The sequence below is a fragment of the Helianthus annuus genome, chromosome 11 (assembly GCF_002127325.2).
Source record: "Helianthus annuus cultivar XRQ/B chromosome 11, HanXRQr2.0-SUNRISE, whole genome shotgun sequence".
Taxonomy (NCBI): Eukaryota; Viridiplantae; Streptophyta; class Magnoliopsida; order Asterales; family Asteraceae; genus Helianthus; species Helianthus annuus.
Window position 1 is genome coordinate 186864868 of NC_035443.2, and position 8210 is coordinate 186873077.

The 8210-nt window shown below is 37.6% G+C and overlaps 1 pseudogene; it reads left to right on the top strand.

The window, feature by feature from the left end:
* Positions 1-1610: 1610 nt before the first annotated feature.
* LOC118484344 lies at positions 1611-7692 on the top strand (annotated as a pseudogene).
* The last annotated feature ends 518 nt before the right edge of the window (positions 7693-8210 follow it).

Consider the following 8210-nt stretch of genomic DNA (forward strand, 5'->3'; position numbering starts at 1 on the left):
TGGCAAAAGTGTCCAAACCACAGGACCAAAATAGCAGTTTACTCTTTTGTGAAGTTAATTCAACAATACAAAAGACTAAAAGACAAAGTTTAGGCTATTTTGTCAAACTTGATAGAAGAACGGCCAACCATTTTAACTATTTATTTACTTTAATATCTTAAATGTGTCAATGTTCAGGTTATACAACTTAAAGAGTTTGATGTTTTTGACACAAACAAAAAATATGGGTTGTGCTCTGAGTTAAACGATTTAACCAATCAATCAACCAAGTGTAGGGCCATCTCTGATAATTCTCAAAAATTCAGAGGCCTAGGAAAAGTAGCAAAATGTATAACTTATTCAACAATGGGCCCGATTGGATCTGGGCGGTTGTTCACTCTATTCCTCCCTAGAGCCGTGATCAAATACATAACCCATCAAACCATCAAATTCAACACGTTTAACACAAGGGATGAGTTTAGTGTACCGAAAGTACCGCTACAAAAAATCGTCAAATATGGGTACCGATACCGGTACCAAAAACATTCTATACAGTACTGTAATGGGATGGTACCGGTACGGTACCGGTATTTGTTTGTAAAATTCGGTGGTACCGTACCGAAAACACCAAAAATAGGTATCGAATTGGTACCAAAAAGATTTTGATACGAAAAAATTGATAAGAGTATTAATACGGTACCAGTTCGATACCAATTCCAAATCCCAAATACTCTTCTCTATTTTAACGTAACAGGGTGTAGCCTTACGATGCGGACAAATGCATCAATTGTTTTTTAACTTTTTATCTAAATCAATTTATTTATTTTGTAAAAAAAAAAAAGTTGAATGAATCGTAAAAAGACAAATTATCTAAATCAATTTATTTATTTTGTAAAAAAAAGTTGAATGAATCGTAAAAAGACAAAAAGTCGGCTATTATATATTTATATTTCACCAAATTGATCGGAAGAACTCAAAGAGAAACAACTCTTTTCTTATGATATTATATTCTTTTTAACCTGCAACGGATCTTCCAAATAGGTTACTGACGAAATTCACTATGTCAGGATACATTCGCCTCCGAAACGAGAAAAACCCTCATCTAGGGCCGAAGCCCATAAACACTTCACCCAAAAGTATGACAGTGCGGTGAAATAAAACCTACTAAGACCACCCGTAGTGGGGGGTTAATTTTTCAAAAAAAGCCAAAAAAAACGCCCCCGCTCCCATTACATAGGACGTTTTGGGGGGTTATTTTTGAAAAAAAATTGTGTTAGCGTTATTATTAAAACGCCAAGAAGGAAGTGTGATGGGTTGACTGATCTTTGACTGGCCAATAAGAAATTAGTTAGTTTTTTTTAATAATTGGAAGAGGCATTATTTGGGCATTATTTCCACTACGCCACTTTTATAATAACGCCTCATGCTGACTGGGTTGCTACGTGTCGGATAATGCCCCATAATAGAGGCATTATTTTTCTTAACCACTACATATAGTCTAACGAAAGGGTAGAAATCGAACTTGGGTCCAAACCATCTTTAAACTCGATCACGACGTGGCAAAAGTACCTTTAAACTCATGATATTATATAAACCCAACTCATCTATATTCAACGTTTCCTCTTCAACACAACACTCATCATCCCAAAAACAACCAACCTCAAAAAACACAACATCATGGAAGAGAGAGACATCGATGATCTACCCAAAAACGAAGCAAACTACACATCACTCACTCCACTTTGGTTCTTGAAACGAGCTGCTCTGGTTCATCCTAACCGTAGATCGGTGGTCCACGCTTCTGTTCAGTACACGTGGCAGCAGACGTACCGTCGATGCTGCCGCTTAGCCTCCGCTCTTTCCAATCACTCCGTTGGGTTCGGTTCAACGGTAATGATTTCTATTTTAAACTTGTTGTTACTTCATGCGTTTGATTATAAAGTGTGTGATTTTAATATTTTATTAATTATTAGAAGTTTTTTAAAGTTGGATATTATGTGATTACTGATAGATTTTGGTAATTAATAAGGTTTAGTTGAAAAAAGTCAAAAAGATTGTTTTGTTTTTTGATGATTTTGGGATTATTATTGGAATAATTTTGGTGGGGGGAATTTGATGATCAAATAATTGATTGAAGGTTGAAGGTAGAATTAGGTGGTGTTTGGAGGTTATTTTTATTTATTTAATCTTCTTATAATTTTTTTTTTTTTTTTGATGAAATTTGTCATAACAAGTTGGTGAATAACAAAAGGGAATTGTTACTTGATGTGTTTTAATAGTAAAAGTTGTGGGAAGTTGTTAAAGATGGATGTGAATGTTGGTGATGCTAAAAGGGGTAAAAGGGTGTTGGAATGTTTAAGCTATGATTTTGGTAAATACCAAGGTTTATGGTAAAAAGTCAAAGTAATTGTTCTGTTTTGAGGATTTTGATTTTGGGTAATTTGTTTGACCTAGGGTGTATTTGGGTGTGGGGTGATTATTATTGGAATAATTTTGATGGTTGGAATTAGATGATCAAATAATGAGTAAATTACAAAAATCGTCTTTTATGTATATCACTTATTGCAAACTGTGTCCTTTATCTTCAATAATTACAGAAAACGTACTCGATGTTTGCAAACCCTTGTAAGTTATGTCCTTTAACCCTAACTCAGTTAATTTTGTGTTGTTAAATCTGACCAAATGGACCCCACATGAGGGTATTTTGGTCATTTTACTCTCATGTGAGGTCCATTTGGTCAGATTTAACCACAAAATACCGTCATGTGAGGTCAATTTGGTCAGATTTAACCACAAAAATTAACTAAGTTAGGGCTAAAGGACATAATTCGCAAGGGTTTGCAAACATCGAGTACGTTTTCTGTAATTATTGAAGACAAAGGACACAGTTTGCAATAAGTGACATACATAAAGGACGATTTTTATAATTTACTCTCAAATAATTGATTAAGAATTAAGTGGTGTTTGGGGGTTATATTGATTTATTCAGTTTTTATATAATTTAATTTGTTCTCAATAATTTTTTCTTGATAAATCTATAGGTTGTCAACACAAAAAGAAATTATGAACTTGAAAGAATTTAATAAAAAATTCGATCACACAAGGGAAGAAAATAGTGCTTAAAAATGTTTGTAAAATATGCCAAGGGATGTTATAGAGCTCCCCAACCTGAATTTTACTGTAAAATTTTTACATCTTTCTTTTTGAAGTTTTTTTTAAAAGTTAAGGGGACGTATAAATAGCGCCATTGTATATTGTTTCTTTAAGCCATAGCAGTGGCGAAGCTTGAGATTTCCGACCGTGGGGTCGAAAACGTATACACCTAAAGAAAATTATAAAACCGGGGGGTCGAAAACATATATACCTAAAAAATTTTATACGAAAACTACATACTGGACACTACGAGCGAAAAGTTCGGGGGGTCGGCGCCCCTCCGTGTCCCCACTATGCATCGCCAATGAGCCACATAGGGACGGTCGGGGTCAGAAAGAAGTGGTTTAGTGATTATGTTAACTTTAAAAATACTTAATTAAGACCTCTGAATTATGGAAAAAAAAAACATGTAAATCTACTATGGTTTGGAATACTAAGCACTACCACCAGGTTTACCTAGAACTCAAATAGTCTATAAGATGAAATACTAAAAGCAGCTAAAATTTATAGTTTACTAAAATAAGCATGATGTTATTGTTGGGATAATAATGGAAGTTCAGCTACTCTTTTTAGCATAAAGCTACTCTACTTTGGGCATAATAGAAAACTTTCTGATTTCAAAAAAAAATTCAAAGTTCACAGTTCTTTGACAGTAAATTTTACATGCACATATTTTCTTAGGGGTGTGCACGGTTCGGTTCGGTTATTAGCATTATCCGTAACCGTAACCGAAGTCATTGGTTAATCGGTTCGGTTAATTTGGTTAATTTGTTGGTTTTCGGTTCGGTTCGGTTAATTTTCGGTTAATAACCAATTCAAACAAGGACTAATTTTTTTTGCTTAGAAATACATGTAATGGAGGCATAAATACATGAAATAGATGTATAAATACATGAAATAGATGTATAAATAAATGAAATGGAGGTATAAATGCATGAATAGATGTTTAAATACATAAAATGGAGGTATAAATAAATGAAATGAAGGTATAAATAAATGAAATGAAGGTATTATTACATGAAATGAAAGTATAAAACATGAAATATATGAAATAGAGATATAAAAGCTAGAAATATATAAACAAAATAAATGATTCGGTTCGGTTCGGTTAATTTCGGTTAACCGATGGTAAAAAAATATCCGTTAACCGACTTTCGGTTAATTCGATTTCGGTTAATTTCTGTTCGGTTTTGTCGGTTTTCGGTTCGGTTTCGGTTAACGGTTCGGTTATTGCACACCCCTATATTTTCTTGCATAACTCTTGCAGTTTTTGAGTTTACTTCCTTAGGGGGGACGGTATGCATGCGGGGAGTTTATCGGGGAGTCGAGTTAACCGATCGGTGAATGGATGCCGGGGTTAAATCGGGGAGCGGGGAGGAGGAGAGAAGTGGTGTGGGCGGTGAGTATTCACCGACTCGGTGAAGAAGAGGGAGAGGTGGGAGAGAGAGGGTGAATGGTGGGCCCCAACCCCTTTCAACCAATCACATTTTTTTAAAAAATTCTTTACTGCTCTCCATGTGTTTGACCATTGCCAGTGATTGAATGCAAAATGGGGAGTGGAGTGAGGACTTGACGTGGCATGATATTATTGGCTAGAAAATAACTTAAACACTCACCAGTGATTGACCACTCCCTCCACCCTTAGTGCGTTTGGATACAAAATTTAACAAGTTCATTGACATGAAATCAAGAGTAATCTTGGTTTCAACTTTCTCTATTTTTTTTAATTTCTGCACGGTAATGAGAAATTGTAAACATACACTTAGCGGCCGACCCCCCGGACTTTTTGCTCAGTAGTGGAGAGTATGTAGTTTTCGTATAGAAATTTTTGGGTATATACGTTTTCGACCCCCCAGTTTTATAAATTTTTTTGGGTATATGCATTTTCGACCCCTCGGTTGGAAATCTCAAGCGTCACCGCTGCCTAAAATACACAACAACAACAATACAAAACTAGAACACTCGCGAACTTCAATCAACGTTGTCACTGATATCTTGTAACGACTGCTAATGGGACCAGTTTGACTTTTAAGGTCAATTGAATTAGTTTTCATCGTCAAGAGATGCGTTTTTCTTAAATTTCTAAGTATAGTTTACAACTGCTTTCTTATGCATGAAAGTCAAAATTTACAAATGGTTTTCAAACTGTCAGGTGGTGGTGATTGCACCAAACACTCCAGCAATGTACGAAGCCCATTTCGGAGTTCCAATGAGCGGAGCAGTCCTAAACGCAGTCAACATCCGTCTAAACGCTTCCACTATCGGCTTCCTTCTAGAACACTCATCATCCGCAGTCATAATGGTTGACCAAGAATTCTTCAAACTTGCCGAAGAAGCTTTAAAGATTCTAAAAGACAAAATCAAAACCAACTTCAAACCTCCGCTTCTAGTTGTCATCAAAAGACGAAAGCGTCGACTGTAATCCAAACAATCTCCAATACGCTCTAGCAAAAGGTGCGGTTGAGTACGAGAAGTTTCTAGAATCCGGTGACCCCGAGTTCGTATGGAAACCGCCGCAAGACGAGTGGCATAGTATTGCATTGGGTTATACCTCGGGTACGACGTCTAGTCCTAAAGGGGTGGTGTTGCATCACCGCGGTGCTTATCTGGCGGCTACTAGTAATGTTGTCGTGTGGGGTATACCTGAAGGAGTTGTATACTTATGGACGTTGCCGATGTTTCATTGCAATGGTTGGTGTTTCGCGTGGACTCTTGCTGCTATTTGTGGGACCAACATATGCCTTCGACAGGTACTTCTTTTCTTTACATATGAGTGGTTCAGGTTACAGCCTACAGGTTCGGTCGAACAAATTACTCGTTGTATGACTCAAAATGGTAGGGGTCAGGTCGGGTCGATCTGAAAGCATGATTTTGTCTATTTAAAGAAATGTTAATCCTTTAACTATATTAACATTAATAGTCGGTATAATTACAAGAGTAAAATGTCATTTTCGTCACTGAGGTTTGGCAAATTTTGCGACTTTCGTCGAAAGGTTTGTTTTTCCGCATCTAGATCCAAAAGATTTGAATCTCGCCATTTTCATCCGGCTCGTTAACTCATTCATTTTTCTCCGTTAAGTCAGGGATATTTTCGTCTTTTTTGCTAACTTAAAGGGCAATTCAGTCGTTTTCACTTTATGTAAAAAAAAGACCAAATACTTCTAAAAAGACCGAATTGCCCTTTAAGTTAACAAAAAGACGGAAATACCCTTAACTTAACGGAGAAAAATGGATGGAGTTAACGAGCCGGATGAAACTGGCAAAATTTCAAACCTTTTGGATCTAGATGCGGAAAAACAAAACTTTGGACGAAAGTTGCAAGACTTGCCAAACCTCAGGGACAAAAATGGCATTTTACTCAATCTAAAAACAGAGATCAAAAGCACCCCAAAGTAGCTTTTTAAAACATAAAACCTTGTAAATCATTTTGTTCATCAGGTTAGATGATTATTGAATAAAATACATTGCAATGATTTTGACCCGAACCCATTTTAAACCACCACATGGCCCGCATATTTCGAGGTGTATGCTACAAAGTTGGTATACCATAACTTCTTGTTGATGTTTTATGCAGGTAACCGCTAAAGGTGTTTACTCGGCCATAGCCAATCAAGGCGCCACCCATTTTTGTGCCGCCCCCGTAGTCCTCAACACCATAGTAAACGCCCCACCCGAAGACACTATCCTCCTGCTCCCCCGCCTGGTCCACGTCATGACCGCCGGAGCCGCCCCACCGCCATCCGTTCTCTTCAAAATGTCCCAAAACGGGTTCCGTGTGACCCACACATACGGCCTCTCAGAAACCTACAGCCTGTCAACTATATGCGCATGGAAGCCCGAGTGGGACCTCCTCCCTCCCGAAACCCAAGCCAAACTAAACGCGCGCCAAGGTGTCCCACCGCACTTGAACACCTAGACGTTGTAGACACCCAAACCATGAAACCGGTCCCGGCCAACGGGACAACCGTCCGTGAAATCATGTTTCGTGGAAACATGGTAATGAAAGGCTACTTAAAGAACCCGAATGATAACGCTGAAACTTTTGCGAACGGGTGGTTCCACTCGGGTGACTTAGCGGTTAAACACCCAGACGGTTATATCGAAATTAAAGACCGGTCAAAGGATATTATAATATCGGGTGGTGAAAATATCAGCAGTGTAGAAGTCAAAAATAATATCGGGTGGTGAAAATATCAGCAGTGTAGAAGTCAAAAATACTATGTATCAACATCCGTAAATATCTGAAGTGTCGGTGGTGGCAAGGCCTGATAGTCGATGGGGCGAATCGCCGTGTGCTTTTGTGACATTAAAGAAGCCGGTAGACAAACGAGATGAGGGTAATATCGCTGAGGATATAATGAAGTTCTGTCGCGAGAAGATGCCGGCTTATTGGGTCCCCAAATCAGTTGTGTTCAGGCTGTTGCCGAAAACGGCTACCGGAAAGGTTCAGAAACACTTGCTAAGGGCTAAAGCAAAGGAAATGGGTCTTGTTAAGATAAGTAAGTTATAAACATGATTTTGGGAGATGAATAAAGGGTTATAATATGATTCTGTATTGTATCATGTCTGTGAATGTGAATATTTATATCTTTAACCTAGGGGTGAGCATAATCTGGGCCGGGCCGAAAATACCCGATAACCGACACTAAAAATATTAAAATCTAAAAGAGTAAAATGTCATTTCCGTCCCCTGAGGTTTGGCCAGTTTTACGCTTTTCGTTCAAAGGTTTGTTTTTCCGCATCTGGATCCAAAAGGTTTGGAATTTGTCATTTTCATCCAGCTCGTTAACTCCATCCATTTTTCTCCGTTAAGTGAGGGGTATTTTTCTCTATTTTGTTAACTTGAAGGGCAATTCGGCCTTTTGAATACTTGTACATTATGCTAAATGCTTGTACATAAAGTAAAAAAGACCGAATCGCCTTTTAAGTTAACAAAAAAGAAGGAAATACCCTTGACTTAACGGAGAAAAATGGATAAAGTTAACGAGCCGGATGAAAATGGCAAGGTTTCAAACCTTTTGGATCTGGATGCGGAAAAACACATGCCGAATTCAAATAAAACTTAGATTAACTAATCT